This window comes from Panthera tigris, chromosome C1 (genome assembly GCF_018350195.1).
Source record: "Panthera tigris isolate Pti1 chromosome C1, P.tigris_Pti1_mat1.1, whole genome shotgun sequence".
Taxonomy (NCBI): domain Eukaryota; kingdom Metazoa; phylum Chordata; class Mammalia; order Carnivora; family Felidae; genus Panthera; species Panthera tigris.
Window position 1 is genome coordinate 192,790,041 of NC_056667.1, and position 21,515 is coordinate 192,811,555.

The 21,515-nt window shown below is 38.8% G+C and overlaps 1 protein-coding gene across 13 annotated transcripts in view; it reads left to right on the forward strand.

Moving 5' to 3' along the window:
- The first annotated feature begins 7,186 nt into the window (after positions 1-7,186).
- MAP2 (microtubule associated protein 2) overlaps positions 7,187-21,515 on the forward strand; it is a 279,845-nt gene continuing 265,516 nt past the window's right edge. For all 13 annotated transcript variants that reach the window (XR_006220913.1, XM_042995221.1, XM_042995220.1 and 10 more), the window contains exon 1: positions 7,187-7,328. The gene's annotated coding sequence lies outside the window, so the exon portion shown is untranslated. The remainder of the gene's footprint in view (positions 7,329-21,515) is intronic.

Consider the following 21,515-nt stretch of genomic DNA (forward strand, 5'->3'; position numbering starts at 1 on the left):
GTTCCATGGAGGCATATCAGGTTTCTGCCCCCTTCCACAGCTGGGACCAAAATCCTAGGGGTGTTCTCTTCTTCTGCTGTCTCTGCCATAGCGCCCAACCTACACCTTCCAGAGTTATAGACACATCTAACTCAGATGGAATCCCAGAGCTTCAATAGGCTTCACTAACATTTTTGCTTTCTCAAAGGCAGGTTGTTATACTGATTCTCAGTCTCACATGTGCCCTTTCTTTGTCAAGTTATATAAGATGTGGAGGCATTGTGCCAGGTCCTTCAAACTAATAAAAGTCCTTCAAAATTCCCAAATCCCTACAAACTCTTGTACCTCTCTTATGTCCTTAGGGGTCAGATAGGCTTGCACCTTATGAATCGTGGTGTCTGGGACAACCCGTGTCTCCACCCAACCGAAGACTCCCAAAAACTTTATGGCAGGGCCTGGGTCTTAAAATTCTGTGGGTTCACAGCCCATCCTCTTGCTCACAGATGTTCCAGAAAAGTCTGCAGAGTGTCTTGCAGCAGAGGCAAGTCTTTATTGCACCACCAATGTAATGGACCCATTTTACTGTGGGGAAGGAGAACAGAGACAAATCTTTGGCTAGCATCCCATGATATACTGTGGGGCTGTGCAGGTAGCCTTGCAGAAGGACTTGAAAGGTCTACTGTTGCCCCTCCCTCATGAAGGCAAAATTCATCCTCTGACTTAGCAGCCAAGGTTATGCTGAAAAAAAAAAAAAAAAGCATTTGCAAGGTCCAGTACAGCATGGTACTCTCCTAGGACCATGGCCAAGTTATCTAAGATGATGGCAATACAGGGAACAGCCTCATGGCTTGTGGGGAGGGGGGTACTACCTTATTTAATTCTTGGTAGTCCATGGTCATCTACCATGAGCCATGTGGCTTTTTTATTGGTCACACAAGACTATTAAAAGCATTATGGACAGGACATACAATACCCACTTGGTGCAGTTCTTAGATAGTTTCTCTTCTTTCCTTATGCCCTCCACCCCAGGCAATTTACATTGTTTGACAGTTACTGCTCTTCATGGAGGTGGTAGATTTACTAGTTCCCAGTTGGTGTTTTCCCTCAGAAAAAAAATCTCAGAGTTTATGTTTCGATTACTCTAACCAGGAGACAGGGGTCACTAATAGAGGAGACTGCAAATTAAATCAGCAATGAGGTACAATCATATAGCTATTAGAAAGTCTAAAATCTGAAACGCTGACAACACCAAATGCTGTTGAGGATGTGGAGCAACAGGAATTTTTACCCATTATTGGTGGAAAAGTACAACCACTTCAGAAGATAATTTGGCAATCTCTACAAAGCTAAACAGTCTGCTACACAATCCAGCAATTGTGCTCCTAGGTATTTACTTAAATGAGTTGAAAACATATGTCAGCACAAAAACGTGAACTTGAATGTTTATAACAGCTTCATTCATAATTGTCAAAAATTAGTAGCAATCAAGATGCCTTCGATAGGTGAATAGATAAACTGGTACATTCATACAATGAAATACTATTCCACGATAAAAAGAAATGAGCTATCAAGCCATGGGCATGAGGAAATCTTAAATGCTTACTGCTAAATCAAAGAAGCCAGTCGGAAAGAGCTGTGCATTATTAGATTCCAACTATATGACATCTGAGTAGGGAGCAGAAGAAGGGGGGAGGGATAAGTAGAGCACAGGGGAATTTTAGGGCAGTGAACTATTTTCCATCACACTGTAGATGGTGGATATTATATGTTTGGCAAAATCTGTAAAACTATGACACCAAGAGTAAGCCATAATGTAAACTATAGACTTTATTAATAATAATGTCTCCATATTGGTTCATCAATTATAAAAAAAATGTACCATATCTGTGCAGGAAGTTACTAATAGGAGAAAGTCTGGGCAGAGGGAAAGGAAGTATATTAGGAACTCTCTATACTTTCTGTTCAATTTTTCTGTAAATGTAAAACCACTCAGAAATAAAGTTTGTTAATAATATTTTTCTATAAAACTTCCAGAAGATCTAAAGAAATAGAGGCTTATACCATGTTCATGGATTGAAAGACTCAATATTGATAAGATGGCAATTCTGCAAAAATTGACCTGTAAATTGAATACAATTTTAACTGAAAAAAATAGCACTATTTTTTTTAAGGGTGAGATGCTTTATTTTTGTTTCAATATATGAAATTTATTGTCAAATTGGTTTCCATACAACACCCAGTGCTCATCCCAAAAGGTGCCCTCCTCAATACCCATCACCCACCCTCCCCTCCCTCCCACCCCCCATCAACCCTCAGTTTGTTCTCAGTTTTTAACAGTCTCTTATGCTTTGGCTCTCTCCCACTCTAACCCCCCCCTTTTTTTTTCTTCCCCTCCCCCATGGGTTTCTGTTACGTTTCTCAGGATCCACATAAGAGTGAAACCATATGGTATCTGTCTTTCTCTGTATGGCTTATTTCACTTAGCATCACACTCTCCAGTTCCATCCATGTTGCTACAAAAGGCCATATTTCATTTTTTCTCATTGCCACGTAGTATTCCATTGTGTATATAAACCACAATTTCTTTATCCATTCATCAGTTGATGGACATTTAGGCTCTTTCTATCATTTGGCTATTGTTGAGAGTGCTGCTCTAAACATTGGGGTACAAGTGCCCCTATGCATCAGTACTCCTGTATCCCTTGGGTAAATTCCTAGTAGTGCTATTGCTGGTCATAGGGTAGGTCTATTTTTAGTTTTTTGAGGAACCTCCACACTGTTTTCCAGAGTGGCTGCACCAATTTGCATTCCCACCAACAGTGCAAGAGGGTTCCTGTTTCTCCACATCCTCTCCAGCATCTATAGTCTCCTGATTTGTTCATTTTGGCCACTCTGACTGGCGTGAGGTGACATCTGAGTGTGGTTTTGATTTGTATTTCCCTGATAAGGAGCGACGTTGAGCATCTTTTCATGTGCCTGTTGGCCATCTGGATGTCTTCTTTAGAGAAGTGTCTATTCATGTTTTCTGCCCATTTCTTCACTGGGTTATTTGTTTTTCAGGTGTGGAGTTTGATGAGCTCTTTATAGAGTTTGGATACTAGCCCTTTGTCCAATATGTCATTTGCAAATATCTTTTCCCATTCTGTTGGTTGCCTTTTAGTTTTGTTGGTTGTTTCCTTTGCTGTGCAGAAGCTTTTTATCTTCATAAGGTCCCAGTAATTCACTTTTGCTTTTAATTCCCTTGCCTTTGGGGATGTGTCAAGTAAGAGATTGCTACCGCTGAGGTCAGAGAGGTCTTTTCCTGCTTTCTCCTCTAGGGTTTTGATGGTTTCCTGTCTCACATTCAGGTCCTTTATCCATTTTGAGTTTATTTTTGTGAATGGTGTGAGAAAGTGGTCTAGTTTCAACCTTCTGCATGTTGCTGTCCAGTTCTCCCAGCACCATTTGTTAAAGAGACTGTCTTTTTTCCATTGGATGTTCTTTCCTGCTTTGTCAAAGATGAGTTGGCCATACGTTTGTGGGTCTAGTTCTGGGGTTTCTATTCTATTCCATTGGTCTATGTGTCTGTTTTTGTGCCAATACCATGCTGTCTTGCTGATTACAGCTTTGTAGTAGAAGCTAAAGTCTGGGATTGTGATGCCTCCTGCTTTGGTCTTCTTCTTCAAAATTACTTTGGCTATTCGGGGCCTTTTGTGGTTCCATATGAATTTTAGGATTGCTTGTTCTGGTTTCGAGAAGAATGCTGGTGCAATTTTGATTGGGATTGCATTGAATGTGTAGATAGCTTTGGGTAGTATTGACATTTTAACAATATTTATTCTTCCAATCCATGAGCACGGATTGTCTTTCCATTTCTTTATATCTTCTTCAATTACTTTCATAAGCTTTCTATAGTTTTCAGCATACAGATCTTTTACATCTTTGGTTAGGTTTATTCCTAGGTATTTTATGCTTCTTGGTGCAATTGTGAATGGCATCAGTTTCTTTATTTGTCTTTCTGTTGCTTCATTATTAGTGTATAAGAATGCAACTGACTTCTGTACATTGATTTTGTATCCTGCAACTTTGCTGAATTCATGTATCAGTTCTAGCAGAGTTTTGGTGGAGTCTATCGGATTTTCCATGTATAGTGTCATGTCATCTGCAAAAAGTGAAAGCTTGACTTCATCTTTGCCAATTTTGATGCCTTTGATTTCCTTTTGTTGTCTGATTGCTGATGCTAGAACTTCCAACACTATGTTAAACAACAGTGGTGAGAGTGGGCATCCCTGTCGTGTTCCTGATCTCAGGGAGAAAGCTCTCAGTTTTTCCCCATTGAGGATGATGTTAGCTGTGGGCTTTCATAAATGGCTTTTATGATGTTTAAGTATGTTCCTTCTGTCCCGACTTTCTTGAGGGTTTTTATTAAGAAAGGATGCTGAATTTTGTCAAAGGCCTTTTCTGCATCGATTGACAGGATCATATGGTTCTTATCTTTTCTTTTATTAATGTGATGTATCACATTGATTGATTTGCAAATGTTGAACCAGCCCTGCATCCCGGGAATGAATCCCACTTGATCATGGTGAATAATTCTTTTTATATGCTAAAACAGCACTGTTTTTATAGAAATTGACTTTTTGGCATTAAAATTTATATAGAAATGCAAAAAACTAGATGATTCAAAAGAATTTTGAAAATTTTGAAAGAATAATAACATTGTAGGACTTGCAATACTTGATTTCAAGGCTAATTGTAAAGCTAGAACAGTACTTTTTTAAGATTTATTTATTTCTGAAAGAGAGAGAGCACAAGCAGGGAGGGGGCTGAGGGGGGGGGAGCAGAATATCTGAATTGGGCTCTGCACTAACAGGAGTGACCTTGATGTGGGGCTTGAATTCAGGAAACGTGAGATCAAGACCTGAGCTGAAGTTGGACGCTCAACCGACTGAGCCACTCAGGTTGACTTGCAATGCTTGACTTCAAGACTAATTGTAAAACTGTAACTGTGTTTTTGTTTGCAGACAATGAGGATGGGCAGGATTGTATTCAAGGCCTGAAGTTGTGGTTGTCCACTTTATTCATTTTTTTAAGTTTATTTATTCATTTTGAGAGAGAGTGTGTGTTCATGAGCTGGGGAGGGGCAGAGAGAGGGAGAGAGAGAATCCCAAGCAGGCTCCATGCTGACATCCCAGCACTCGGGGCTCCATCCCAGAGCCTGAGATCATGACCTGAGTGAAACCAAGAGTCAGATGCTTAATGGACTGAGTCACCCAGGCACCCCCGCATCTGTCTACTTGAGGCTCAGAGTTGATGCAGACTCAGGGGAATTCTGCCCGGAGTGAGGGAAGACAGAAGGAGCACCTTCCTTTTGGAATGTGGTTCTTATATCAAATAGCACGGAATTAACAGGAACTGAGAAACACTCAATAATTGGACTATGTGGGACTGAAGAGATAGTCTCAGTGAGCATCCGCCACTGTGTGCTAGGTCATAATTGTCAGCCGCTAACGCTGTAGCCGGATTCTTACTTTTCCTTCCATCCCTCATATCATTTCACAGTCTCCTAAGATGTCCTTCTTCTCACGCAGGCCATGTTCTGAGGAAAAGTCCTAACTCCTCCAACTTCCCTGCTACTTGGGTGTGCCCTCATACTTTCAACCTCATTGCAAGCGTCACAGAGACATGGGGTGTAGCTGGGCGGAGGGAAGCAACACACGGAGCATGGGGTGTGACTTCAGAAGCCGGGCTTTCAGATTTTGCTCTGTTACAGTTTTTAATCTTCATAGCCTCTCATTAGGTTTCTCTCTTCCACATGAAAATTAAGAGAATTGGACCAAATGCCGAGAAAATCAACTCTAATGTTCTATGGTCTATGATTCTATGGATAATTGAAATGACACAACCAAATTATGGGTGCTATTTCATCAGCACTGTTGAAACTGTGCAAGCCACACCTCTCTATCTTGGCTGACCTTAAAAACACCTTGTTACAACTTGATATAGATGCTTGAAGCAATTCTGAGTTGCATCTTACCTCTCTTACTTACAATAAAGTGCTGTTCTCTGATTAGAAAGATTCCATGGTAAAGAATCATCTGTTGTCTCAGTTGGTCATATCACTTTCAAAAGTATTTGAGGTGGTATTTTTAATGGCGACATTTCAAAGTCAACATTTTCTGTGCTAATTCATTATTCTTATATTTGTCTTCATATTCTTCACAGACTCTTCTTATTCATGATCTAATTGTATCCTCATATTAAACATGGCAGAGGGGTATGGCTAATATTTTTAATCCTCATTCATACACTGAGATTTAGATTAAGTGAAGGGACTCTGGATCATACATCTAGCTAAGTAGCATGTAAATAAAATCCATGAAGCCAAAGTGCGGGGGAGGGAGGCAAGGCAATCTTGTTTTATTCAATGCTGTTTCCACAGTGCCTACAACAGTGCCTGACAGAGTAGGTTTTAGTAAACATTTGTTGAATGAATAAATGAATGTCTGAATCTGATTGATGACAGCCATTGCTCCCTTAGCGTTGACAAAAGTTGGTCTCTGTCCTCATGCTCCCCCCAATTTTTCTGTCCTTTCCGAATGCAACTGTTGTCAGGTTTGTGGAGGCAAGTGCAATGGGCCTTCTCCGTGGAGGGGTAACGGGAACCCACGCCTCACAGTGACAGAGGAAGGAAAGGAAGGCATTTATAGAGACTCCCCCATCTCCCCCCCACCAGGAGCAGAGAAGGTCCGCTGGGTGCCTCTGTTCCGAGGGCGCTGGTCTCCCTTTGGCGGCGGAGGGGGAATTCTCTGGAGCCCGGTGTGGCCGGGGCTCGGCAGGCTCTGGGTGGCTGCCACTCCCGCGGTCCCCATCGGGCGGCGGGCTGGCTGCAGCAGGAGGCGGGGCTGCCGCGCTCCCCGTTCCCGGACACTGCGGCGGGGGCACAGCCCCCCGGCCGAGCGGCCGCCGCATGGTGAGGAGGGGCCGGGGCGGGGCGCCGGGCGCGGGGAGGCGGGGCCGGCGCGGGGAGGCGGGGCCAGGGCGGGGCGGCCGCTAGGGGAGCCCGGGCCAGGGCGGCGCTCAGACTGGGCCGGGCGCTCGGGCTGCGCGGGCTCTCGGCGGCCGCGGGGCAGCATCCTCCTCCTCCTCCTCCTTCTCCTCCACCTCCTCCTCCTCCTCCTCCTCCTCCTCCACCTCCACCTCCTCCTCCCTCCTCGCGTCCTTTTCTTTCCTTCCGTTTCTTTCTCTTCTCCCTCCTCTCCTTCCCCTGCCCCGTCTCCCCTTTTTCTCCTTGTCCGGAGGGCCTTTAGTCCTCAGGTCCGTGAGCGCAGGCAGCAGCCAGGGCGGGTGCATCCAGATTCAGCGTCCAGGTAAGAGAGCTGTCGCCACCTCTGGTTCTGTATTCGGTGCCCTTCCTTCCTCCGCCCAGCTTTCTGCTAGAGGGAGCCTCAGCTCGGAAACGGGTGGGACTGGAGAAGGGGCTGGGCTGTCTTGTCCTCTCTGCCTTGGAAGCCGGCACAGGTTGGTTGGCTACCCCGTCTCCCACCTGGCGGAAGCTTCAGGCCCGGCCTCTCCAGGTGTCACCACTGAGCACGGGAATGGGCGCTGCGCCTGGGCTCTAGATTTGTAGAGTGTGTGACCTTGTCAGGTACCACTTTGAAACCCGGGGAACTTACGTCGGGTTAGGATATCCATATTGAGAGCTAATATTACCTGAGCTGTAGAAAGACGAGGAGTGGGTTATACAAAGGTAATGGAGGTGGGGGGTGTGTGGAGAATTCGAGGTAGAGAATTTTTTTGTCCATCTAGCTGCAGAGAACTGCATACTGACGAATGAGTGAGTTAGAGAAGCCTTGTCAATTTGAAATCATTTTCCTTGTAATTCTTCCAAAAACAGCTGGAAGAAAAAATTGATAAGAATAATTTTAGGCAAATGAGAAATCTATGATCGTGTTGAAGGGCGGGACACGAAAAAAAAAATGTCTGGATGAGCCTGAGCGTTTACACAATATTTCTGTTTCAAACGATAGGGGTGAGAAAGCTGCACCTACAGTCCATCTATTCTTTTTATTTTTAAAGGCTTCTGGGGGCCCGCATTGCCAATTGCCCTCCTTCCCCAATGTAGTCTTTTGTTTAAGGGTGGAAATTTAAAGGAGTGTATGAAAGGAGTGGGGAGGTGTTGTGTTTGGGTGTGTGGAAGGGAGGGGAGGGGAGGGGAGAGTAAAGCAGATGGGGTCAGAAAAAAAGCATCTTTGGAAAACTGGAATTGATATTATATTGCTTGGCATCAGGGCTTAAGGATTTTTGTCAGAAAATAAAAAGCTTTCATTAGCAACAAGCCCATTTATCACAATTACTGTGTGCCATCTGCTGTAAGCCCTTAGCACAATGATTCCAGGATACAGACCTTTAAAACTGACACAATGTGAAGGGTTTTTGTTTCAATGCATACACATACATACTCACGATGCGTGCACTTGTGCACATCACACACAGGCTTACACATATGTAATACACTATATACAGAATATATACAGAAGAGAGTAACTGCTTAAAAGACAAATCTTTTAAAATTTATCTTTGAGGGTTTGGGGCTTATGGTGTGAATGAAATCTGTAGTGCAAAACAAAAAAAAATATTCTCAGGTGATATATAATTTTGAATGTGAGGCAGAAGGATTAATGGATGTTGGCAGGAACTAACTCAGATATTAAAGGTGTAATTTATTTAGAAATGGTTGGTCTGGGAGAGGAAATGACTGCAAACTGAAATTGAGGTTTGCAGCCGCAGTGAGGCGATGGAGAACAAAGCCTTTTATGTGAGCCACATTATGCAAAATGTCCCATGCTTGAACTTCAGGTACCAGCCCAGTGTAAAGCATAGCTTTGTCACTCTGTCATTTCACTGTGGGCAAATACATATATATATATATTTGGCAATGGAAATAGATTAAACAAATAAAACCCCTTTAGAGTGCCCAAGAGGAAGATTACAGCCTTTCACCTGAATGTGACACAGAACACCCATTTAACTGGGCATGTTTAATAGGTATGTTTAGGTAGAAATCTTTATGAATTTGTACATCCTAGGTGTTTCAGTCAACCCTCTCCCCTTCATGCACAAAGCATCGTCCCTCCAAGAAAAGGTAAATTGCATTTTTTCTTTCAATAAAGAATATTTATTTGTGTGTGTGTGTGTGTGTGTGTGTGTGTTTTAACATTGATTTTCTGGTGATTTTATTTGATTATCATAGGTTTATATCTGTATGTATGATTTGTATATTATCAGAGCTATGGTGCCTTTAAGATTGTTGGCACAGGCTGTTTATCTGTTCATGATTTGTTTGATTTTAATTTGTAGCATTTCACAGTTTGCTGTCATATTATTTAATTTACAAAAGTTTTTAAAAATTTTACACATAAGTAGAAAATTGTCTAATATGCATCTGGAGATCTTAGTAATTTAAAAATTGATCTTCCTTTAAGCATTGTTTTGATTACCTTAATTTCTTTTTTTAAATTTTTTTGAATGTTTATTTATTTTTGAGAGAGACAGAGAGGGAGTGTGAACGGGGGAGGGGCAGAGAGAAAGGGAGACAGAATCCGGAGCAGCCTCCAGGCTCTGAGCAAGCTGTCAGCACAGAGACTGACATGGGGCTTGAACTCACAAACTGCAAGATCATGACCTGAGCTGAAGTCGGACACTTAACCAACTGAGCCACCCAGGTGCCCCATTACCTTAGTTTTCATTTCGTTTCTCTCCTATTTTCCCCCCTCTTTCTTGTCAAGTAACCTGTTTCTTTCTGGTTGTCAGGGCTGCTTTCAGCTTCTAGTTGTGTCTAGACTACCAAAAGCAGAGATAGTTCTCTCAGGAATTTTGAGTGTAGGAATTGTTAATTCTCTGCAGCAACTCTCCCTCAGGATGACCTGTTTACAGCACCTTCTCAGGGAGGAGAAAGAGAAAGAATGTGCTGAGAGAGCATGACCCAGTGAAACAGCCATTACCTCATCGTAGTAGCTACTTCAGATTCATTGAGAGAGCAGACATCCTCTCAGTGGAAACCAAACACTGGAGCACACCCATCTCTAGGCAGAAGCCCTCCTCTTCCCATAGCAGCCTCTACTGATTTTGCTTTGCTGAGGTTAAAGAGATGTTTTCTCTTTTAAGTATTTCAGAGATCTTGAACTTGGACGAAAATATGCAGCCAGAAATGAAACTTGGCACAGAATCTGAGCCTGAAGGAACTATTTCATTCCTTTACCGCTTTTGGCTTAAATCAATTTGCAAATTTTCTAAACATCGGAAGGGAAAAGGAAGAAAAATATTTGTTACTGTATTTTTTGCATGTTTTCTTATGACACACATATTTTGTGTTGAATTTTACTAGCAACTGGATAATAGACTGGACTGCTATGCTGTTTGAGAACTATAGCTGCATTATTGGAGTTGAAAATTAAATAGTTATTATGTTTGATTAGATGTATACATGACAATGTGTACTTTCCTGAATTATTCATCAATATCCATAGGAGGCAGACCGTATGAAACCAATTGGGTGAGTTCAATTTTCAAGTTGATTATTCTGATTCATGAAGTCTTTTCAATGCTGAATTTCTTTGTGACAAATTAAGATAAGAATCTGAAATAAGAGTTATAGTAGATGACAACAGCACCCCTAGGTCAATACTGTATTTCCTAATGCTAAAAGTAGTCATTAGGTAAGTCATTACTAGATGCGTGAACCTGAAGATAACATTCTGAAGCTGTCATAAGCTCTTTTGTCTCTTGATACATGAGTTAAAGATGCTGTTAAGGTCTGCAAGTCACATCTGATTCTTTCAGATATATCAGTTCTTTTTGCTACTTTAATTCTCTCAATGCTTTTATTATCATCATCGTCTTGATCTATTCAGTGTACGCCTCTTATAGAGGCGGCAGTATTTTGATCATTTCACCAATTCTCTCCTCCCTTCACACCATTTTAATCTCACATCTGAATGTTAGACTTCTCTATTACTATTACTACTATTCTCTCATAGTATTGCTTTCAGTACAAATTAACTTTTAGGAGAACATTTATTCCTATTTACTTATTACACATCTATTAAGTTTCTACGAGATGCAAAGTATCATACGGGAGGCTATGTAATGAGATACCAAAAAAAAGGAAGACATAGTCCTTGGCTTTAAGAAACTTACAAATAAACTGAGGGTTGGTGGGGGGGGGGGTGGGGGGGAAGTGGGTGATGGGCATTGAGAAGGGCACCTGTTGGGATGAGCACTGGGTGTTGTATGGAAACCAATTTGACAGTAAATTTCATATAAAAATATAAATAAAAATAAATAAGAGGAAAGAAACTTACAAATAAAGTTGGAAGGATTTGTTTCTTTTATAAGAGGTGACATTCAAATGAGTAGCTGTTGTATTACAGATATGACAGAGTGCAAGGGACTGCAATGTCCCAGCATCTCAAAGACAAGCTATTATGCATCACTTATATAAATGCCTTAATGTAGATGTACCTTCTTTATTCCATATATATTTTTTGAATTGGAGAATGACAAAACATAACTGTGTGTGTGTGTGTGTGTGTGTGTACATATACATACCTACATAATGGAAATAGTAATAGCCCCTCAAATACTTCCATCAGTCAGCTGTAGAAAGTCATGTCATTAAATACTGTACAGCACATGAAAATTCAAATTCAGAGTTTTTTGGATATTCTCAAGGAATTATCTGTCCCAGGAATTGATTCCAGGCCTCAAAAGCGGTTAAAGAACTATGAAGTCAGAAGTGGTAGACAGAGGACCAAAATCAAGGGAAAGGGTCTATGGGAAAGTTTGGGTGGGTGGGTGGGAGTAGAGGAGATGAGGAATGAAAGCAAATTCTCAGTTGTTAATAGTTGTCCATTCAGGATGGAGAAGAGCCTGTGTCTAAGTGGGTGGGGAAGGAAGAAGTCCTTTTTTTCTACCTCCTCATAATATTTTGTTCATAATCCTCCCTTTCATTACTTTGAACTAAGGCCATAGGTGTTTCCTTATAAAATTTATAAAGGATGCTTATTGGAAGCGATTCTGTAGTGAATCAAAATTTTAAAAGAATGTGAGCACGATTAGTTGACGTTTTATGCAAAACGCTTTGAATCTAATCTTTGAACTTTATCTTTCCTGTTCAAGAGAAACAAGCTTTCCTTTGAGTGATAGTATTTTAACTGTGATATTTTTACTTATACATTTGAGGGAAATTCTGTGAGAATTTAGACAGACTAAAGAGCCCAGGATTTCCTCTTACAGTTGGTTAACTTGTACTGTGGCTTTGGGGAAAGTTGAAAACAATTTACTTCCATTAAAACACACCAGAAGTGGCAAAAATCTTTTTTTTTTTAAATTTTGCTTTTTTGTTATGTTAACAATCCTTTAGAGAAAACAATTTCTGGGGCGCCTGGGTGGCTCAGTCGGTTAAGCGGCCGACTTCGGCTCAGGTCATGATCTCACGGTCCGTGAGTTCGAGCCCCGCGTCGGGCTCTGTGCTGACAGCTCAGAGCCTGGAGCCTGCTTCAGATTCTGTGTCTCCATCTCTCTCTGACCCTCCCCTGTTCATGCTATCTCTCCCTGTCTCAAAAATAAATAAATGTTAAAAAAAAAATTAAAAATAAAAAAGAGAAAATAATTTCACTTAGAAGATCACACAGCTTGACTTTGCCCTTCTTTCTTTTCTTTGCTCCTTCCTTTCAATTTGTGCAAAAATCATTGATCATTAGAAAGGTGCCAATACTATTTTTATTAAAATTTATTTTCCATTACACCTATATTTCTCATTTAACATGCAGTTTTTATGCTACATTCTCCTCCTCCTTAGCATTCCATCCCTATCTTGGCTCTTTCTTTGATCCTACCTTTTATTTCCTAGCCTTGAATAATCTTTTCCTTGTATACCAGTGTTTGCTCATGTTCCCTTCCTCTAGAAGGCCTTTGTGAATCTGGAAGAAAAGTTACTACCTTGTTTCTTCCCATGATTGGAACCAAGTTTCCCCAGGTTCTCTTATCTTAAACATAAATGCTCATTCCAACTGTGTCCTCACCAGCCTTCTTTAAATTAATTTTTTAAAAAATCTGCAGGTAATGGTACATCTAAATGAGTAATTGTTTTCAAAATGAAAAATTTGGTTAACCAACTGCTATTTTTGTCATTTTGTTCACCTGAAGCCAAGTAAAATGGTTCAGCTATTTTTATAAATTAAATCGACTAGTAAAGTCAATCCATTATCTTCATTTTATGCTGCTTAACTAACTCCACAGATATACACCTAATACTTTGAGTACTAGCTAGTCAATGACTATTCTGAAAATGCTGAACCAAATTAATTCAGTTTCATATAAAATATTTCTGATTAAATTGCTCTGAACAACATCATCATTAGCCATCTTGAGTCCATTTCAAAATGATCATAAAGCAGAGTGCCTGAATATCCATGAGGATATTTCATCACTTAATTGTCCAGGTCTATTACATATAAAGCAAACTCACAAGTAAATATACAAATTCTATTAATTTGAGGTCCGCTAATCATGCCAATATCAGCCTTTCACATTACTTTAAGTGTTAATGGCTTTATAGTTGGCTATGTTTTATTGCTGTAACAATTTTAACAGTACTGTGTTGTATTGTTAATGGACAGCAGTGAAATTCTATAATGAATTGATATGAAAAAGTGTTCTTAATTTTATTGGCTAGGAAGAATGATACAACATCAGTTGCACTGACATGAAAGCAATTAAGTAATGCTCAGCTTTGAAATTTCATTATTTGGGCATTGTGTCTTTCAAAATTGTAATTTAGTCTTTCCTTAAGCGTATAAATGCTTTTGGCAGAACAATATTTTAAACAATATGCTGCTCACTTTTTGTTGATGTTTGTATGAGATACCATATTCCTTTGGCCCTTTTTAAAAACAAGCAAAAAAGTTTAAGCGTTCAGTTATGCATTCTCTTTTTGTTAATGAGTACTGTATAGCTAGGAAAAGCTCTCATTAATTTACTGCACATATTTATCATTTATTGTTGAACAAAAATTTGCAATCTGTAGCATACAATTTCTTTCTTCAGGGAACAATAATATGGAGTCATAGTACATGTAACAAGTTATGAACACATGAAATTTGTTTTCCTTCTGTTTCACAAAGGGCTTGCATGGTGTTGTGTGTGTATGTGTGTGTGTGAGATAATCTAAGACAGCCTATTATAACTATGCCATTTTTTGTAGTTGAAATAAATTATTTCACAATCAGTTGATTTAGAGAAAATTAAAATTTTACTATGATGTTCCACGTGAGAACTTTTGGTATTAAATACATTTTTAGAGGCAAAACAATGATATGGGTGTTCATTAATGAAATTAAATTGTATTAATTTCAACCTATTTGTATACTTTTCTGTTTAGAGATAATAGTCCAGATTCCATTGTCCATTATTGAAATCAAATGATAAGGCTAAATATTGTGCTCAAATAAAAATATCTGTTTTGATCAAGTCAAAATGTCCTAAAATGAAATATTGGCCACTTAAGTTTGTCTTTTAAGAAGTTTAGGTGGCACTGCTTTTGCATGCAAAATGCAATTTATCTTCATTGCAACAGGAGAAGCTTGAGTTGATGGAACTTTAGAAATTTTACTGCCAAGAAAGCATTAAAACACTAAGCATCCTACTGAAAGCCAAATCTCTTCTAAAACAATAAAGTGAGTATGGTCTAGCATTATTTAAGTGGACTTTAGCCATTGTGTCTCAATCTAAAGCTTGCCTCATTCATAGATTACGTGATGGAAATTATTATAGACTACTGAGTGGCCTTTGGTGAAATTGAGATTTTGTGGGTTTTTGTTTTTTTTTAAGTTCTCTATTTCAGACTCAGTCACCAGTTCCATGATTTTTGTTCCTTTTGTTTTAAATAGGACTACATTATATGAGGGTGGTCACTATCAAAATTAGAACTTATGAAAACTGCACAACTCTGGATAATGTCACAGCCCTATATCAGCCCCTTCTTAAAAACTACATGGGGGTATGTGATAAGAATCCAAATGTTCATTAAAAAGCTGATATTGAAAATGTGTAAACTGAGGGGTGCCTGGGTAGCTCAGTTGGTTAAGTGTCTGACTTCAGCTCAGGTCATGATCTTGTGGTCCATGAGTTTGAACCCCACGTTGGGCTCTGTGCTAATGTCTCAGAGCCTGGAGCCTGCTTCGGGTTCTGTGTCTCCCTCTCTGTCCCTTCCCCATTTACGCTCTGTCTCTCTCTGTGTCTCAAAAATGAATAAATGTTAAAAAAAAATTTTTTAATTAAAAAAAAAGAAAATGAGTTAACTGATTTTTGGTTTTTAATAAAATATTTTCCTGGGGTGTCTGGGTGGCATAGCCAGTTAAACATCTAGCTCTTGATTTTGGCTCAGGTCATGCTCTCATGGTTTGTGAGATTGAGCCCCACGTCAGGCTCTGTGTCAACAGTGGGGAGCCTGCTTGGGATTCTGTCTCTCTCCCACTCTCTCTTTCTCTTTCTCTCTCAAAAATAAATAAATATTTTTTAAAAATAAAATATTTTCCTTTTGCTTCTAATTTATTTGTACTGTATATAACAGAGTAGCTCTTCATAACCCTATTAATTAGTAGCTTCGAAGGATTATGTGCTTACGTACCTGGAAACATAAGATGACATTAATGTATTCTTTAGTTTTATGCCTCTGCCCCATTGCAGAAAGGACATTAGTTCTTAAGGCTTGCTAATTATACATGAACTAGATGATGTTTGAAGGGGAAGAGGGACTGCCTAGAGAAAATGATGTGAACCTTTGACATACATGTGAATAAACCGGTACACAGAGCTGTTAAGTGACTTACCCAAGGTCCTGAGGAGCAGAGCCAGGCCTAAAACCATCATTATGGCTTCAACTCAGAGCTTGTTAAGGGTGCCAGTGAAGAACCATTCCACTCTGACTTTCTGTTTCCAATTCTGATTATATTGTCGTTTTCTGAGCTGAGGGGTTTAGGTGAAGTGACAATCATACCTGCCCAACTTTGTGATCCTACTGTGACTTTCTCATGGATACCAAAGAGGGAGGGACTTGGAATTCTAAGGCCATTCCAACCAGCTCCATGCCAGCCACACTTCAGAATTTGTTAAGACTAAACCTGATCCAGGAAACACTGACTGGGCTCCTGCCCAGGGCCATTCCTGTGGTTTGGATCTCTTAAAACAGAAGTTTAAACTCTCTGGGGATGTGTGCCCAGACTCAAGGTACTTGGAAAGCCAAGGAGCTTTTCTCTGAGCTTGAACTATCCATACTGATGCTTCTAGATTGATGGAGTCTGTGTTTAAACTTGGGTGTATGTACAAGGGGAATTCAACAAAAATAGCCAGATTGAAACTTTTTTCTGACCTATAGCAACATGAAATTTTCTCAAAAATAGCTTTCCTTTTGTGTTTCCCCCAGCTTTAATATTTTTAGCTAGGAGGAAGTGAGCTAGAAAGGCTGTGGTCCTCTGTGTCTGTGCCTGTTTCCCTCTTTCTTACTCTCGTATGTCCTCCTGTTTCTCTGTCTCCAGTGCTCCATCCCTCTTGGATTTTACTTCTTCCAAGGAGACAGCAAATTAAATAAGAATTAGGTGTTGCTATGGTTACTGTGTTCAGTAGAGCTTCACCTGCACCCACATTGCTTAGGCGTTGTAGAGTCTTGAGTTGACAAATATTTGAAAGGCATGAAAAGCATCTTGGAGGAAAGAAATTAAGCAGAAGCCATGCTTAAATATTTAAAGAGGAACATATTCCTAGTCACTGAAAACTGAAACGATATCACTACCTAGGGAATGAAGGAATTCTAGTGTTACCCTTCTGTTAGAGAATGTTATATAGCAGGTCCTGTTTATCTAGATGAACATGTTTAATCGCCCGTCAGAATTGGAGTGACTTTTATCAGTGAGTAGATGTAACAGAATTCCTTAAAATATTTTCCATGTACATTTGTGAAAGACTGTGTTGTGCATATTGTCTTTCTCTGGGATGTTTTTATTTTGAGCCATAAATACAGGAAAAGTTAACTGCACACCACGAATCTACACTTTATAAAGGCAAATTTTAAAAAATTAAGATATTCCTTGCTCTTCTTTGTTGTGGTTTATTGAATTTGATAATCTGAAAATCTAAATGATCTTTAAGAAATTAAAATGGTATTCTTCCTTGGGAAGGATTCATTCTCTGTCTTTTTTCCACTTAAATATCAGGCTAGTGAGCCGTATATTTCTAGTGTCATTGTCCGTAAATCATTCATTATTTATTTAACAAAAGGTTATTGGATCCCTAGTATACATCAGAATTTTTCTGAATGTGTAGGAAATTTGGACATAGCATACAAATCCCCGCCTTTATGTAGCTTATAGTCTAATAACAGGAGACAGAAACTAATAAATAAGTAAGTGAATGAACATTTGAAGCATGAAGAAATGCTATAAGAAAGAGGAAACAAAAGCATATAATAACGCTTATTTGGGATGGGATAGGCTGCCTTTATAGACTCAAGTAATGAGAAATAGCCATGGGAATGTGGGCGGGCAAGAATTTTCAAGCTGTGGGGACAGCATAAACAACAGCCTTGAAACAGGAAGAAGCCTGGCGTATTGGAGAAACAAATACAAGGCCAATGGCACTGGAATCTAACGAACACGATAAAGGGTTGGAGAGGAAATCGGGGCAGAAGGCAGGTGCCAGGCCACATAGGTCCTCTTGATGAGGGGTTTAACTTTTATGTGACTTGCAGTGCTTTCTGATTTTTAAGGTAGTAGAAGCAGAATTTTTTGAGAACCTCATAAAAGCTTCCAAAGATTAATTATATTATCTAAGTCCCTATGGACAAATCTGTATCTTATTCACTAATGTGTTAAATCACAAGAGAGAAATAATTTAGAAAATCAAAAATCAATGGTGGGGTAAAATTAGACATGTGTTAACCTGGTCTAATATAACAGTTTAAATATAGGTAACCCTTGAGGTGATGGGTGGCTCAGTCAGTTAAGCATCCGACTTCGGTTCAGGTAATTATTTGGCAATTCATGAGTTTGAGCCCAGCATCGGGCTCTGTGCTGACAGCTCAGAGCCTGGAGCCTGCTTCAGATTCTGTGTCTCCCCCTCTCTCTGCCCCTCCCCTGCTCACACTCTCTCTCACTCTCTCAAAAATAAATAAACATTAAAAATTAAAAAATAAATAAATAAACATAGTAACCCAAATTGTGTCATTTTCTTTAGGTGTTGGAAAATTATGTGTATAAGTAATTTTAACCTCTTGTAGCCTTTTTGCACCCCAAACTAACCTTTAAAAAGTAAATCCAAACAGAAAAGTACAAGTATGTGTATGAGAAAAGTCCCCCAAATCATTTTAGTTTCAATATGGATTTGTTCTTTGGCTATTTCCCCACAGCAGCTTTATTGTAAACAAGTCCAGGTGCCAAGCAACAACCAACATTGTACTGAAATTTCTAAATAAATTAAATAACAGAACAACACATATTTTGCTTCACATATTTTGCACATATTATTAAGGCAATAGCTTAAATCTGAGAATTTATAAGTGAGCTGATCCAATTTCCTGATGATATTGAATCACCTGTGTGATTAATGATCATGCATATATTATACTAAAATATTTAATATACTTTTCATATATTTGTAGATCTAATGTGATGCTCTATTGAGCTTAGCATTAAACACAGTTTGCCAGACATTTGATTGATTTTACCTCTGGCATACTGCAAGGCTGTTAACGTTTTCTCTAGGCATTCCTCAGTAGAAAAGAGAATTATTATTTTTTATTCCTTCATGTAATGTTATTTTCCAGACATTTCAATATGCCACATAATGTAGGAGAAATTATTATTTTTATTTTATAAAGAAGAATTGAATTAATGTTGATTTTTCTTCAAGCTTCTTTTCTTGACTCCATTTTGTTTTGTTTTTAGGATTAATTAAATCATAATGTTAATTGGTTTTATGTGGAACCATTAGATAGAGTGATATATCTATTTCCCAGATTTGCGGTTACTCAACTTAAATATTAAAAGTATGAATAACAAACCAAGAAATAATTCTGATATATATTAAATTAAATAGTATTCTTAGAATTTTATTCAAATGTGGGCTTCTTAATATTGAGATATCACTAAGCATCAAATATAGTGGAACATGTTATTTCAAAGGATTGATGATCAGGCTTTAAAAAGAAACAGTAATTTTCTTCTAAATATACAACCATGCTTATGCTATGGAATATAAAATATACAGCATATTGCTGTCCCCTAGTTGACATTCACTAGAGACGTGAGACACCAAACTAAAAAAGAATATAGTGCACAATAAGGTAAATGATATAGTATGGCCTATAAATGCTTTGCAAGTTCAGAAGAGGGAGGTATATCACCATGTGTAGAAACTGAAGATTTTGTGTGGGAAGCAGAATGTGGAGTGGGGCTGTATAAGTGGCTGGGTTTGGAAAAGTGCCCAGGTAGGACAGTTGTAAAAAGCAAAGGCAGGGAGGTGACAATGAGCAAGGTAAACCAGAGTGCCAGCAATAGAGGATTCCGTTAAGAGAGCAATGGGATTGGAAGATAGTCCTGGGTTTGTAGAGGTCCTTAAACACTGGGCTTAGTAGAGGTTTTGGTTTTATCATTAAGGCCACTGGAGGCAAGCATTTGGAAATTAGTGAGGGATTTTGACCTGGGGAGTGGCGAGAAAGCATGTGATACCCTAAGATTAACAAGACAAATTTGAGAGAACAGAATGGCAGGTTTAGAATTTCTACGTATGGCATAGCCTAGAGACACCAACCTATTTAGAGTACGAGACTAAAAGATTTGTTTGGGAGCTCTGGTTTCAGACATTTTCATGAACAGTTAAGAAAATATCAATACCGACAAATGAAAGTAGGTGACACCGATAGAGATGGAATGAGGAACGTCAGCTCTTTGACATTTTTTGAAAGATAGATTTGAGGAAGCCCAAAGAGTTAGAAGCCAGGTAGAACTGCAGTTAGTAATATGAGCCTCTACTGGGGTTATGTCACATGTGTGCAAAATATGTACTTTTAAAAAGAATTGGCTTTGGAAGATAGCAAAGAATTTAGGACAAATTTCAATACAACTCCTCTGATTTCTAGGCTATATTGGAAATGGACTACATGACTTCGCAAATTACTATAGTAAACAGTTACTGAAAAATCAATGAAATGTGTGTGTGTTTAAGTAAACAGATTTTTTTTGTAAGAAATTACAAAATTATTTTTGTTATTTAGTTCTGATTTTAAATATTTGGATTCTTAAAATGTTTGACATCTTTATAACTAATATCATATGGTTATATGTAAGCTATTTTGTAAAAGGCCAGATAGAAAATGTTTAGGCTTCGTAGGTCACATACACTCTCTGTCCCCAATTACTCAGCTCTGTTTTGTAACAAGAAAGCAACCATAAGTAATATGTAAACCACTGGGTATTGAAGTGTTTCAATAAAACTTTATTTACAAATAAAGGTGATAGGCCCATTTGATCTGTGGACTGTAACTTACCAACTCCTGGCATGTAGTGTCCTGTTTTGGCATAGCTCTACAAAATGTCTTTGAAATTATGTAACCGAACATATTAAAACATATCAGAACATATTAGAAACTATAGAACTTGTCCTAAGCCACTGGATTAGTTTCATCATATGGTCATGGATTGTGTTTACATTATTTTTTCCTCAGCCTCTGGTAACTTCAGAATAAAATTGTGTTTCATTTCCAAAACTGTTTGAACCTATAGTTAATACATTTCACATACTAACTCTTCTATGCTTTACTTTCTTACGATTTTCTTTTGTCCTTATCTTTTGAACCCTTTTTTAGAACAAGGTAAGATAAAATAAGGCTACTTTCTACATTTTCATGAGAGAGCCATTTTTAATTAAAGTCTGTGTGCAGAGTATTCTTACTTTCCAGGAGTGAAGGTGGTGTGGCATTTCAATCATGTTTGCTATTAAATTAGGACAGATTGCATTGCTCTTGTTATCCTATTTACACAACTCAAATAGTTTTCTCACACATAAACTGTAACTTTTATGTGAATATGATATCAGAGGACATTTATTAAATCTGTTATCCTCACATTAAAAAAAAATGGGATGGTTTGTTGCTTCTGAACATTTCACTGTGTCTGTGGTCACAAATGTCTTTCAAATGAGTTTTAAACCCTCAGGATTCAAGTGATCCTGGCAGGAAGCTGCTAAAACTCAAATATTTTCTCTCTTTTAGGAGTACACAAACATGGAAATACTCTGGGGACTAGGATTCAGATAATTTAAATATTGTTCTCTTTCTCTCCAGAATGCTGTGTGAGATTTTCTCACTCCAAATTGAAATCTGGGACTCATGGTATAAGAAACTACGAGTTTTAATTTGTTTTGTTTTGTTTTACATACTCTTCTTGTGAAATGATACTGTTGCCTTCTGATTTCAGTAAGACCTTGTTAATACATTGGAATTA